This window comes from Dermacentor andersoni, chromosome 3, assembly GCF_023375885.2.
Source record: "Dermacentor andersoni chromosome 3, qqDerAnde1_hic_scaffold, whole genome shotgun sequence".
Lineage (NCBI taxonomy): Eukaryota > Metazoa > Arthropoda > Arachnida > Ixodida > Ixodidae > Dermacentor > Dermacentor andersoni.
Genome location: NC_092816.1, coordinates 2,316,424 through 2,331,301, shown reverse-complemented (window position 1 = coordinate 2,331,301; position 14,878 = coordinate 2,316,424). Strand labels below are relative to the sequence as shown.

General features: G+C 43.7%; 1 long non-coding RNA gene across 1 annotated transcript; it reads left to right on the top strand.

The window, feature by feature from the left end:
* Positions 1-6,137: 6,137 nt before the first annotated feature.
* On the top strand, positions 6,138-11,119 carry LOC126520787 (uncharacterized). The gene is made up of 3 exons (XR_008615112.2): positions 6,138-6,642; positions 7,704-7,784; positions 8,962-11,119. It is a non-coding gene; the product is annotated as an uncharacterized lncRNA (long non-coding RNA).
* The last annotated feature ends 3,759 nt before the right edge of the window (positions 11,120-14,878 follow it).

The following is a 14,878-nucleotide window of genomic DNA, read 5'->3' as shown; positions in this document are numbered from 1 at the left end:
GTACCCAAGCCCGGATATGACGTCAAGTGTTTTGGCTAAGCGTCTCATGCCGATATTTAAAAGAAAGGGGGAGAGTATCGCCCCTTGCGGTGTACCTCTATTGGGCATGGGAAAAGGGTCTGAGCGCGTAGTGCCGATGCCTATTGCCGCGATGCGAGAGGTCAGAAAAGAGCGGGCGTAGTCATAGATTCTTTGTCCACAACCGATGTCATTTAGCTCAGATAAGTTCATGTGAAATAGTGTCTAATGCGCTTTTGAATTCAAGAGCTAGGGCGAGATGTCCTGCAACGTGGGGTTGCAAAGAACTTTTGGCGAAGTAGCAGGAAGACATCTTGTGTCGACAAACGTTGGCGAAAGCCGAATATGTTTGTGGGAAAGAGGTTGCGGTCTTCAATGTAAAACGTGAGACGTCTGTGGACCACCTTCTCAAATAATTTGCTCGGTCTGAGATTTTGTAGATCATGAGGTTTTCCTGCTTTCGGAATAAGCACGATTTTGGCCTCCTTCCACTGTTGTGGAACCAAGCCCCTCTCCCATATCTGTTCATTAAAATACCGAGTAAGCTGTTCAAGGTGCTCGTCGCTCAGTTTCCGGATCATAACATGTGTGAGGTGATCTGGTCCTGGAGCAGCATTTCTCTTCGCAGCTTGCGCTGCCGCGAAGAGTTCTGCCTTAGTTATCGGGGCATCTAGCACCGCGTTTCCTTGCCCTTGGTATGGCAAGGTGCATGGGGGAGGGATTACTGCTCCTACGTACTTCTCTTTAAGCTTAGTGAGGAGGGCCTGATCTGTTCCTGAAAATTCTCCGGGAAGTTTTTGAAGGGTGTGGTTATTGTCCGTTTTGGTTTTTCCTGGTTCCATTATGCTGCGAAGTATCGCCGATGTCTTGGAGGTGTGTTACGTTTCGTGAAGTGAGTCGCAAAACCTCGCCCAACTCGCTGCCTCTAACTGCTGTGCGTAAGCGTTTGCCCGCTCGGATATTTCAACAATTCTGTGGCACAGTTAGCGATTAAGTCGCTGTTTCTTCAATCGTTTAGTTAGCCCCCTTCTGGCTTCCCACATATGTGGCAGATGGTTGTCAACTACCGGAGTTTCCGCTGTGAGCGCAGGCCGCTTAGATGTTGCTTTATGAGCGTCTCGTATGTGCGTTGCCCACTCTTCAGCGTTCTCAGGTGATATCTCCGGCATAGGGATTTTTCGATAATTAACCCAGTTCATGATTACCACCTGGCCACAGGGTCGCCGAATTTTCAGGGAGCCTACCGGCACGCTGATGACAAAATGGTCACTGCCTAGATTCTCTCCTAGATTGGTCCAGAATACCTCGTCGACTTTATTTGTGAATGTTAGATCTGGAAAGGTGTCCGAAGTGACGCTGTTACCAAATATCGTCGGGTTTTGAGGGAGAATGATGAGTTGGAGATCATACTCTTCGACCGCTCGCTCGAGCTCCCGGCCTTTGGGGGTGTCTGTTCGGTAACGCCAGCTGGTGTGAGAGGCATTGAAGTCCCCAAGAAGCAGTAGTCCATCCTGGGTGCCGGGGTGACACATGACGCACCGAATGAGGGCCTCAAAATCGGCCTTCCTTTCTTTAGGTGGGCTATACACGTTCTTGATTATGGTTTTTGCCACGCTACGCTTCTGCGGTAGTATTGTTACGATTTGGTGGTTGATGCTGCTAGTCGCCAGATAATCTATACTGGTTACTATGTCCGTCGCGACCTTAGGGTGGGATATCGTGCAGTCTGGGTGGGATATCGTGTAGTAGCCAGTAAATCTGACCGGCTTGTTACCGATCTCTTGCAAACAAATAGCGGTGAGACACTTGGCACGTTAACATTGGGCCTCACCGAGGCGCACTCAGAACGCAAGCGAAAACTTGCGCGGAGAAGGAACGCGCGCATAAAGCCTATTTCACATGTTGCAATTTTCATCGCACCGGAAATGCGATTTCCGTCGCATGCGGCCAAAATCGTCGTCACAGTGCCACCCCCTCTTCTTCCGCTGCAACCAACCGGTTGGTCTCAGCGTCGCAACGTTGCAGCGATCGGTGCGATTTTCTGTCGAAATTGCATCGAGAGCTATTTCACTGTTTGTTTTAGGAAATGGCGTTTCGCTCAATGAGTACAATGTGCGGAGAAGTAGACTGCCGAATTCGGTACGCACGCGAAAGGAGAATACAAAAATTATACCGCAAATTCCGTTCTCCCTTTCGGTGGATTCGTTGACACGCTACGTAGCAAATGAAGTGGACTTTCCCGTTTGCTTAGTACACCTTCTCGAGTTGTCAATACTACGAAGTGTTCGAACCGCACGAGACGACATGGCCTTTTGCGGTCGTTACAATTATCCTTTGCTGAGTAGCATTAGCAAGGTAACGTTTATTAAAGGGATAAATTCTCACAAATTTGTGCTCCTTTAGTTTATCAGTGAAATATTAACCTTTACAAAGTTATGTTCTATTAACGGTAAGTAGGCGTGTACTTGAACAAGATGTTACAATAACCTTTCACACTTTAACTTCCAGTGCAGGCATACAGTATTGAGCGCCTTTGCCTAATACAGAGGTTACTTTCTACAGTATACCGGTTGAAGCATTAAAATGTTTACACAAAGCGTCTTGCAGGAGCTCCCAGATGGACACCGCGCTGCGCATGCTCCGTACACTCTAAAAACTAGGAAGGGTATCGCAGGAGTGAAGCGGCCGGTTCACTCTTCAAAGCGTCATTTTACTCTCGCAAAATGTCGAGGAGAGTGAAATGCATTGTTCACTCTCTCACCAAAGAGAGAGTGAAATGTGCTTTTCACTCTCCCCTTCAGAGAGAGAGTAGAATGCCCGTTCTACTCTTGCGGCAATAGAGAACAAAACGTAGCGTAATCTTCTGCTTCAACTGTAGGTGGCTGGCCCCGAACATGGCAATGTTTCATTCATGCACGCTGAGCAAAGGACACATCGTTTTGCTTCTAAGAGAACAGGCCGCCGCAGTTCAAATGAACGCGTAGCGAGCGCTCTACTTTTTCACTCGGAGTTGCTCCACCGCGCGCGCGCGCGCGCGCGCTCAAGATCGCGGAACAACACAGCACCGGAGAAAGGTGATCCGTCCGCCGAGCAGCGCAGCAGCAGCAAAGGCCAGCCAAGGGAGATCGTATGTCAGCCATCTCGCGTCGCCACGAAAACACGACAGTCGTTCGTCATGCCTTGGATATAACAGCAAATTCTCCACGGTAAGTGAATTCTAACTTAGGTGCACATTGTCCGTATATGTCATGCTATCGCCAGGAAGTCGTCGCTGCGCTTAGCCGACGCGATTGACAAAGGACTAGGCATACGCGCTGTGTCTCTCGATGTCAATCGAAAAAGCCAGTCGTCGCGATAACTGCATGTGATTTTATCACTTTGCCGTTGTCCGTAAGAGCTTTAAAGATCGCAAACGCTGCCAGAACTATGGTATGTTCAATAAGACGCCAGGCGAGAGAACGCTTAAAATGGTTCGCTCACCAGCCTGTGATTCCGAGCCTATGCGGAGCGTGATTAGAGTGCGTTTTGTCTGTTTAAATTTATTCAGTTTGGCAGTATACTGTGTACGGAACGCTGTTGAACTAAGGAATCACATAACAGAAGGCGTCATTTTGCTGGCAGCATGCTTTTCTTATAAATAAACCGCGCGCTTGACGGTGTCTCGCGCAGGGGAAATCTGCGACCACTGAAGTTACGTGCAGCACCAGTGCTAGTTAAAAACTTTGCCGCAGGCATTCAGCTGCATGCTGCAAGAGGTCAGTTGGGAGCGTTATCTTGAACTTACTGAAAACGCATGAGGAATCCATGTTTTATGCTGAAAAAAGTATAAACCCCATATAAGCAATCTTGCGCGCGGCAGCTACAAGCGACGCGATGGAGATGGCTGTCGCGTTCGCTCGTCGCCTACAAGTCGTACTCCGTGCGAGCGACGATATTGAGCGACGCCTCCCCGGTGTTGCCGGCATGAGGGCTGCAATCACGCGTGACGCGTGCTTTAGTAATTTACGTTGATGTATTTTACTATAAAAAGTAGCATAAAATATTTCCGGAGGTCTTGCCGTAGGTTCTTATCCTTGCACGTATAAAAATTGAATCATTTGCTGGTTCCGCTCGACAATCGGTAGTATTTGAGCGATGTACATCCAGTACCGGCTTCACGCTATTGGCTAGTCGCTCATAGCACTTTCGGGCGACGAGCGACGATTTCTAGATTTCCAGAACCAAGCCATCTGTTCAAGCGACGGCTCGTTTTGTCGCTCGAAGCCGTCGCTCGTCGCCGTCGCGCACTAAATCGCTCTCACAGTGTTTATCCCTAAGACTGAACTGTTTTTGCTCATGTGTTGAAATGGTGTGATTATAGGTAGGTCTGGTTTTGTCTCCTGTTGCGGTTTTCGTGCACGGTGCGAAACTGAAAGGATGCTTATGTCTAAGAACTCGGTGAATTGTCGAGCAGCTAGTTATGCATCGGCATCGAATATAACGGCTGCTGTGTGGAATTACAATTGCAAGGGCGCTTTGCATACACTTATTGTTTTGGACATGCCTTTGCATTTGCTAATATGAGTTGGCGTGTCAGAGTTATGTCATATGAATAGCTAAATCAGCCTTCCTCTAGGGGTTACAAGCGTAATGTGTGCATTTTGCTATTGCATGGCAGATCAAAATGTGTTTATCGCTTGAATATTTTGAGTAGAGAAATAAAATATCAAAATAAAATGTTGCTTTAATTCCGTGTTACCAGTCTGTCGTAATCAGAACAATAGGTTGGTGTAATAAACTAATAACTGCGGTTTAACTGCAACTTTTACATGCCTTCAAGAATCTAAAATGCTAGATTTCAAACTGCAGCAGTAAGTCGGGTCTGTAAAAAATGAACTCCATTGCGCACCTCATACATAAAAATAAGTTCATGCCTTTTAGTAAGCTTAGATGCAGGTCGCAGTGAACTTTCTTGTTAGTATTGAAATGTGGGTAAGCTTGCCATAACAAGCCTTGTTGCCCTTTTTTATAGGCACATCCATATATCCATTGAACTGAAGGACAATATTTTCATCCCTACTAAGCATCATGTTTGCAGCTATAATCCTCAAATTATGGCTTCAGCAGTGGCACAACCAGGGATGGTGCGGGGGGCACACTGGGCACGTGCTTAGGATGTGTCACAAGTGGTGTTTGCGATACACCAGACTCATGACAGACCTATCATGTCTGAAAATGACCAATATTGTATTCATTAGCAGGAGTATTCGAACATTCGTGCCGAACGAGGATGAACTGTCCGTTATTTCTTTTTTGTGTAAATCTAAAACTGAAGTTAATTTAGCAGTTGACTGTTGCAGTCATTTGGATGTTTTGCATGCATTTCACTAAGAAGACTGAGAGCTCAGACTTTCTTTTATTGCCATGGCCTTGACTGTCTTGATGTTGTTTTGCACCATGCCTTTTTGTTGACTTTTGCATACGATATTTTTCAGGCACCTGCTTTATATAACGCAAGAAGGCAGCTGCAAGGACACGAGGATGTGAAAGAGCCAGTGCAGCGCGACTTCACGTAGTGCAGAGGAGCCAATGTCAAAAAATCAATATACATTGGCATGCAATTTGGACAAGAAAACTAGTATGTGGGTATATTGGGTGTACCATTTGACCAAATGTAAACAAAATCAAGATACAGTATGTTACACCAAGATGAAAATTCTCACGTGCTCCAGGCAGTCATCTTAACATCGGATATTTATGTAATGTCTCCGATTGGAAAGTCAAATCAAGTATGCTCTCTGGAGACAAACACATAGCAGCAAGTGTCATTGACAAGTTAGAAATGTGTTTTAAAAAAGCTGATTAGTTCTGAGAAGTGACTGCTTTTTGTCTTGCCTCTCAACAGATACATCCATGTGATAGGAAAATAGTGGTACAATGAAATTGCATATTTGCTTAGTGACATGATACATACTTGCAATGAGCACAGCCCATGCTTGGTTAGGTTAGGCCCCCTACAACATGCAGGCATGGGTGATTGGCGCTTTTTTTATTTCTGTGTCGTGAGGTTTATTGACGTGCGTATAGGTGCAATGGCACGCAGTATGGCTAGTAAAAAAAAGGGGGGGGGGGCAGATATATGTAGCTCACTGTACACGACAGAGGGCAAAGGAAATCCGTGTTCAGCAACTATGTTAAATGCCATGTATGTAAATTTTACAACGCTACTCATTCGAAGCGCGCACAGGTGCATATTGAAGAAACGTTTTCCAGGGTACATAATTTAGTGCGTAATTTACACTAATTTTGCTCTAACCACAAGACATAATAAATTGAATATACTGCACGGAAAAACCTAGAGCGAATTAAATTGTGTGTCAGCTTCGTGTGTATAAATATAGTCTTTCCTATGCATTAGGTTTTTCGCGTAATGCATTACCAGTTGACAGCCTATCTTATCATGTGTACTCTGTTTACATTACAGTTGTTTATTAGTTTACTCATTTGTTTTGCAACTTCTGAAATGCCGCTGTATTTATATTTTCAAGATTTGACATAACCCTGTATGTTTTGTAGGGACAACCCAGGACGTGCATTTCTCAGCACCCAGTCAACTGCCAGAAGCGACTCGAACACAGGCCACCAGTAAGTGGACATCAGTTGCAATTTCACATTATGCAGTTGGCTGCTGCCTTGTACTGAGGCTTTTTTTAATGAGATGGTGGTGTCGTTCCAATGTACATTTTGACCACAAAGGTTCGATCATGTCTCACAGAGGCATATATGGTTGCTATTCTCTGCGAGGAGACGTGTTCTCGTGTTCGTGAGGCATTTGTGTTTGGCAGTATTGTCGCCCAATGAGTCAGATATAAACACTGTAACTCGCCACTGCCGGCAAGTAGTTGCGGGACACACAATATATTATGACGCTGTAAAGTTATTTCATTAATTCGAAGGAAAATTTTGCAGCGGGAAAAAAGGTTGCTATTCCAGGTAAACATGTCTTTTTCTCACAAGTTATTTAACCAAACTGTGGATACGTGAAATTCGTGACTTATGAGTAGATTTTAATTCATCCTTTAGTAATGCTTCTAAAAGAGACTAGAAATAGCATGTGACTACCTCTCCAATGAGCAGATCATACACTTACAGTCATAAGTGGTAGTTCCATGCAGTCTCGCACTCTATATAACCTTTCCTTTCAGCGGCATTGGAACTGGCGGCTGCGTTTTCAGAAGGAGGAGTGCACTTGGCACTGTATATGTATGTGTGAATTCGGTTTTCTTTGTATGTGTGGGCTCACTGACACAAACAGTGCAAAAATCAGTTGTACCATGAGGCTGACGACGCCTTCTGCTGCTAGAAATGCGGCACTTCATATTTTATAGTACTGCATGACATTTAAATCAAAGTTAGCACATAAAATGATCAAGAAAACTAACCGCTGTTATAGCTCTTTTCCTCAAAGAAAGTTTGTCATTTATGGGCTGTGTTAATCTGAGCTCTCCACCGATGTTTCAGTAGTATTATCCCTTAGTGAGTGAGAGATTGGGGGCAATTAATCGTGTTAGTCTTTAAATGGTGTCCTAATTATGTGTATTTGTTCCAACAAAGTTGTCTAGATTACTTTATTGTGTAGTGTAAAGCTTATGAAACCATCAGCAACTAGTGAGTTGCTAACATGCATATGCATTGTCACTATACAGGTGGCACTCGGCTGTACCACTGCAGTGCTGCAGAAATTGCCAGCACCAGCGGCTTTGCAACAGCTGTTTCACAGCATGTCGGTATGTGCTAATTTATAGTTATGTTGGGATGGGTTAGTATTATGGACCACTGCTACTCTGTATTGTGACAGATCCATATGATAAGTGATGTAATGGGCACAGCGAAAACCTGTGAATGTTTTACTATGGTACATGAAAAGGCTCTCCTTTTCGTCACTGGAGCTGGGGAGAAGACCATGCAGGCACTCCTGAATGTACATATATTTCAAAACATGAGAGACACACACACACACACAAATATATATATATATATATATATATATATATATATATATATATATATATATATATATACAATTAAACTAAAGGCAGGGACATTCCATCTTTCATTTTGAATTGACTTGTACAGCGCAAAAATACAACACAGACCACAGAGAAGCCCGCATGTTAACAGGTTTGATACACACAATCATTCAACAGATTTGATACTTCAGGTGTGCTATTTTACGCAAGGGGAAAGGGAAAGGGGAGAAAACCAGAAAAAAGAGTGGAGTGGAAAAGAAAGGAATCGTGCCAAAAAGCATGAGAAACATCGTGCAGCCAGAATCGCCAGCAGGACATCTAAAAAGCACTCTGATAAAATTTCATACAGGGAAACCTCACGTATTGTTTGTTTCAATCAACTCAGATTACATGCAGCCATTACTGCAATCAAGTTGTTTTCTTATGTCATGAGGACAAACTGGGGGGTGCAGGATAGGTCCAGAGAGGCGCACGGGGTCGTTTCCTTCATATTGTGGTGCTCCCACAGTGCTACGCACTGTGGCGTTTGGCATCGTCAATTGTGACGGCATTCTGAGTTTGATGCGTGTGTTTACTTGAAATGTTCAAAAAATGTCGAGAACTGGTTTAGGGGCCCTTTAAGCCACCCTGAGCAATTATTCGTTCAGATATATCTAAACACACTTTAGTGATGATGCATAATAAAGTGATTTAGTCTGGCTCCTCAGTGTTTTAAAATTTTTGGTTTCGAGAGACATGTTTCCCGTGCCTCTTGTGTATCTCTTCTAATGAGGCTTAACTGTAATGTACACACACAATTATGTAACTCCTCCTGCAAGTATTATTCATTAAGCCTGGTCACTGATGTGCAAAGCTTGTGGTTAAGTTTTGATGTCCGTACTTTTTAGAGCTATGTTTATTAATTCAGGCTGTTCTTATTGGTTCTTCGATGCAGGAGACAATGCCTACGAAATTATTGGCCCTGATGACGAGCGCCCTCAAGGGGCAAACGACATCTCTGTTGCAGAAGTGAGCCCGATACCACCTGAAGTTACCTTGACAGGTGGCACGGCAGCAATAGATACAGAGGCGGCCATGTCTACTGCAGCTGCAACAGTGTACGAGGCAAGCAGCAGTGTGTCAGCATCAGCAGCAGTGTCAGAAGGAACCGCACCAGGCATGGTAGAGCAACATGTGTGCTATCACTGTGACTTTTTTTGTAGTGCATACAACTCATTTGCTCAACATACAAAAGCTTTTCACCACGACTGTGAGCCAGTGTTCTTGTGCAGCAAGTGCAAGACTAAGTTAAGTGTTATAACACAGTGCAAGCATCACTTTAAGATATGAAAACACATTACAGTTGTTGCCTCCCCAGCCAGCCCACATAGCGACAACAATGTGGAACACATGGTGGGACACACATCTTCTCCATTAGAAGATAGTAGAGACTGTCAGTGTTGTTGTTAGATTAACTGGTCTTTGTAGGCAACTAGAAGGACAACACAGGTGTCATAAGATTGTTGTTTATGTTGATGTTGAAGAGGGAAAAAAGAAGTTTGATGCAGCTGAAGTGCCAACTGATATTGAGCAAAGCAGAAACAACCACCTGAGAAAGCAACACTATCGAAATTTGGGTATCTATGTGCCGCCAACTCTGGTAAGGATGTCATAGGACAGAAGTGTGATGAAAATCACAGACACTGCTGTTCCATCACTGGTCACAGTGAGCAGTGACTTGTAGAGCAAGAGAGTCAACTGAAACGAACATTATGGCGTAGTGTCATGCTCCCATGTGACCACTTTCCATGTTATTTTGCATGATACAGCTCAATCTCCAGAAACGAGACTGCAACTTGTCTGTAAAAAGCTTTCACAAAAAATTATTCATAACACTATTAACACAGCATCATCTTCTTTTTTTGTGGATTCGAGGTTTCCGGGTGTCCATTAATGCAAAAATTGCGGAAGAAAAGAACATGTGCCGTACTTGCACCTTTTTAACACGTACGAGGGGGACAGAACTTTTCTAGTCATGCATCTTCATCATACTATCAAGTTTTAAATGCCTTTTATAATTATTATTACCAGTTATATCTGAGTGCATTGTATGCATTTAGCAGGTGTAAAATCAGGTCAGTTGGATCAGATGCCTTATCTGCAAGAGAGCCCTATATTCAAGAAATTTGAATTAAAATAGATACATTAGAGACGCAGTCTTTCTGCACTTTATTGCGTGTGGTTTAAGCATTGCTCAATGCTTTTGTGGATGGCAGGTTCAACCGGCACAGCACTGCGCTTTGTCACGGTCAAGTGTCTTCAAAGCGGTGTTTACCATTTGTGTTGATCTGCTTGTGTATTCATAGAGCAAGTTTTTTATTTTTTTCCGCATTCTTGTGCTTGCACTAAGCTTGTATAAGGCAGTTACAAAATGGGCGTCACTATAACGAACTGTTCTGTTGAGCTTACACTTGCAAATAATAGTGTTCAGATGGCCGCACTTCTATGTAGGTGCACCGATAGCTTTGTGTATGTTCTCATGTTTGTATAAAGCTTATATAAGCTAGTTACAAAATGTATGTCACTAAGCATTGTGATATTCTTTAAAGAACTGCTTGGTTGGTTTTACACTTGTGAATTAGTATTGAGGCGGTGGTATTTCCATGTAGGCCCACTGCTAGCTTTCTGTGTGCTCACGTGTTTGTATTAAGCTTTTACAAGGGAGTTACAGCATGTACGTCACTAAGCGTTGTGATATTTTTAAAGAACTGCTTTGTTGGTTTTACACCTGTGAGTAATAGTACTCGGGTGGCACTAGTCATGTGTAGGTACACAGGGACCATTTGTATACATTATGCTCATGTAAAGCAGTTACAAAGTGTATGTCACTAATCACTGTGATATTTGTTGAAGAATTGCCGTGATGGTTTTGCACATGTGAGTAATAGTGGTCAGGGCACAGTACTTGCGATGTATAGTTGAACTTATACAGTGTCAAGACATGGGCTGTATACGTACCAAAAGAAATGTATGTCATTATATTGTTGTGATTATTACTGTTTGGATTTTATTAAACTCTAATAAATTTTTTTCTTGTATCTATTGAGGTATGGCAATTTGTCATGCAACGAAACTGAGAACCTGAACTTGTGCATACAAATAAACAGCTAATTTAAGAGTATACTGCTCATGTTCTGCGAAACCAGTTTAACAAATCTTTTACTACGATGCTGGAAAAATGACAGAGCTAACAGGGATGTACAGAAAAAGTTTGCACTGGTTGAAGGACTGCCCCACACTGGAGTTGGTAATGTTGCGTTTATTGGAGTAGAACAGTAAGTGCACTTCTATTAAATATGTGACAGTCAATGCAGAAACATAAGGCAGACGAGCAGATGTGGCACATTTTTTTCAGGGCCCTCCATGCCTACTACTGCATTTCTAGTCTTGTGCTCTTCGTATAAGCCCCTGTTAAGCCATGGTTTTTACTCCATGACAGTTGTTCTACTGGGTTCGTAGCAATATTGAAGAAAAAAATGCAATGGTTTTCAAGAACTTTCGAGGCCCCGACACAGTAACTTCAAGGACCTCGTGCAATTTTTTTAGTAGTTTGGACAGGCAATAACTTGTTCAACAACATCGTTAACTTTAATGCAAACAAAAGAATACAAAACAAATCTCATTTCACTGATTTCAAACATTTGAAAGACTGCTAATTTGCCTTTCACCGCCCATCACTAAACGCACACAAGGAAGCATTTCAAGAAAGCGCTCAAAGTTTTTCTGCAATAGCACAATTAACTACTTGGACCAGCAACATTTGCAGTTTTTGAATACTGTTTGGTTTGACAGTGTATGGGATGTCATCTGTTGCCTCAGCTTTTCACCACCAAATAAGCAATAGTCATTTGTAATTTCCTTTTATTGTGTCTGTAGCTCTCAATTTACTCATCACGGCTTTTCTTTGAATGCCTCAACTGTTGAGCTTCCTGCTTCTGCTCCTCCAAGTTCATTTGTCGCCGGTTCGATGTGCCTAAAACTGGTATCTGCAGCTCCTTTGTAATTTCAACTTTAAGGGTGTCGCTTTTCTTCTATTACCTCCACAGACAATTCTCTGTGACATGCGAAGAGTGTCACAGAAGGAAAAAAAAACGCTTGGCAATGTCTGCTAAGTCTAACCAAGTGTACAAATTTGAGGACTTTCCAGTACTTCTAAAAATTCCAGGGTTTTCAATGCCTTGAAAATGGCATTTTAGAAATAAAGGGTTTTCAAGGATCGCTACAAACCCTGCATTCTAGCACCTAAATAATTTTACAAGCTTATTTTGGCATGCAGTTCGGAAATTCATGCTTTTTAGCTAACGCTGCACTATCTCTGTACATTGAAGCCACGAGAGCGCAACCATTTTGGAGTAAAGAAAAATACTGAAAGCTTTTAATACCACTCTTTTTCTATGGAGCTTCGTATTGCCTAGTTAAGTTTACGAATGTGCCTGGTTTTGGTGGGCGTTTCTTCGACATTTTCTGTGAGAAGTAGATGACTAACCATCGTATTCAGAAATGTATATTAATACGAAGCTCATGCTTGACTTTATATGAACGACGCCTGGTGCGAACGTCCCCCAGACGCTCACTGCCTTTTTTTTTTGGTGCGTTCACGACTTGCGTCATTTAGATCAAGCCAAGCATGGGCTTCAAGTTATGATTCATTTCTGAATATGGGGGTAAGCGTGCGCAATTCCGGGCAACGCATTGTGCCATTGACACTGAGAGGAAACGGGGAAAACAAAGTTAGCGCCCTATGCTCCTAAACTTTCGCGTACCTGTGGTGTGCGTGTATCGTGGAAGAAGAAACAGCGCAATCACCAGGACGAAAAAAAGCATCAACCACACCAGCGCTTCGTGGTGGGGTCCATGTTTTTGCGTCGTCCTTGTGTTGCGCTGTTTCTTCTAAAATGCTCAACCAACTAGCCGGCAAGTCCATCCTGTGCATATATATTGAACACACGTATGAATGTAGATGGTCTTCGAAGCTTTTAGAACGAGCTCTGCCACAGCATACGAGCAGTGCACGCGTAACAAGTGGACACATTAGTCATTTAAACATGCGTGCCAATGCATGTGACGCGGCTATCGGCATAAGCAGTCTCCAAATGCTGGATTGCATGCTCTTCAAAATGCCAACGACCCGCTGCTAATGCAGGACAACAGCTCACAGCGGACTGAACCAAACTCTAAACTAATGCACTTGAAAAGAACGCCTACACGGCAGCGTGAGGCACGTCGAAATGCCTGGTACTGGCGTCGCAGTTGACCACATACGAATGGAACTGGCGGAAAAAATAAACAGAAATGCTCACCAGTATAGCGCGACTTAAATTCACATACGTGTATGGTTGGCACGATACTTTGTATCAGCGTATTTTCGGAGAAAATATAATGCATGGACTGGAAAAGCACTCGATCGTGAGCTGAACGGCACATTTGTTATTTTCCTGGCGTGAGGACAAGCCGTGAATAGTTCTCACGCCGTCGTCTACGTTGTATTCCTTCGTTAGTCGTAGCAAGGAATGGAAATGATGCAAACTCAAACGTATTCCAGTGCACAACAGCACAGCACACTGCAGAGAAACTCCACCCACCGCAGCAGATTCCTCAAATGCATTTGTTATGTATATAACCTCTAAAAGAACACGACTGAGCGTGGTGGCTCTGTGGTGTAATGGTTAAGATGTGCGCTTTGAATTGTATAGATGCGAGTGTACACGGGTTCGAATCCACGTGATGTATACAGCAATGTGGTTCTCCATAAGTATGTGATTCCCTCGATTATTGTGTTCTAATTAGATTATGTGTCTCCTGATTGTGAAATGTGCGAAGATAATTGCGGATTGAGTGTTAATTACCTTTTTTTTTCTCCGCAGTGGCGTTCGGGACAGATACGCATAGGCCGATTCCGAGCAGTCACGCCTCATGGTAGGCAGCAAATAGCCAGGAAAAATGACTTTAAAATCCTGCATAACATTGCTCACGCCTATTCTGAAGGCCGCTTGGAATTGGGCCACTGACTCTGAGGAGCCGCCTAGGGAACGGTGTATCAGCGACCCTAATTTGATCTGATTTCCTGCCTGCATGCGTGGCCAGGACTTCGCTAAGAGTGTATTGAGAAGAGTACTAACACTGTGTTTGGGGGAGTAGAAGTACTCGGTCTGGTGGAGTGCTATTACCCCTGCGGTGAGAGTATTAGCACTCTGCGGAAAAGTACTAGCACTCCCTGTGGGAAGAGTATTATCACTCTGCAGAAGAGTACTAGCAATCCCTTGCGGTGGAGTAACAAAACTCTGTCGACAGGAGTTGACCTACTCTCTCTCAAAGAGGGTCGATCTACTCTCGAAAAGAGAGTGAAATATGGGACAAGCCGCTACTCCCTCAAAGAGAGTGCCCGGCACTCTCTTTGTTTTTAGAGTGTAGAGCCGGTGTCGCCTAGCAACGGGGACGCAGCTCTTCTTTCCTTGGGGCTTCTTTCTGCGGTATGTTCCATAAAAGCCCGTTGCTCTGCGCATGCTCCGCCCAGGCAGTTGTCGCCTAACAACAGAGGGGCGTCTCTTCCTTCTGACGCGCTTCTTTATGCTTGCGCCTCATCTTTCTTACGCACTTCATTCTGCGGCCGTATTAGGCAGCCTACAACCATGCGCGAAGAAATGTGAGCACTACACCCTTAGCACGGTAACGTTCATTAAAGGGGTAGAGTCTCACAAATTTGTGCACCTTTAATTTATAAATTAAAAATCAACCTTTACAACGTTAACTTATATTAGAGGTAAGTAGGCGTGCACTTACAGTAGGGGTTATAACAACCTTTAACACTTTAA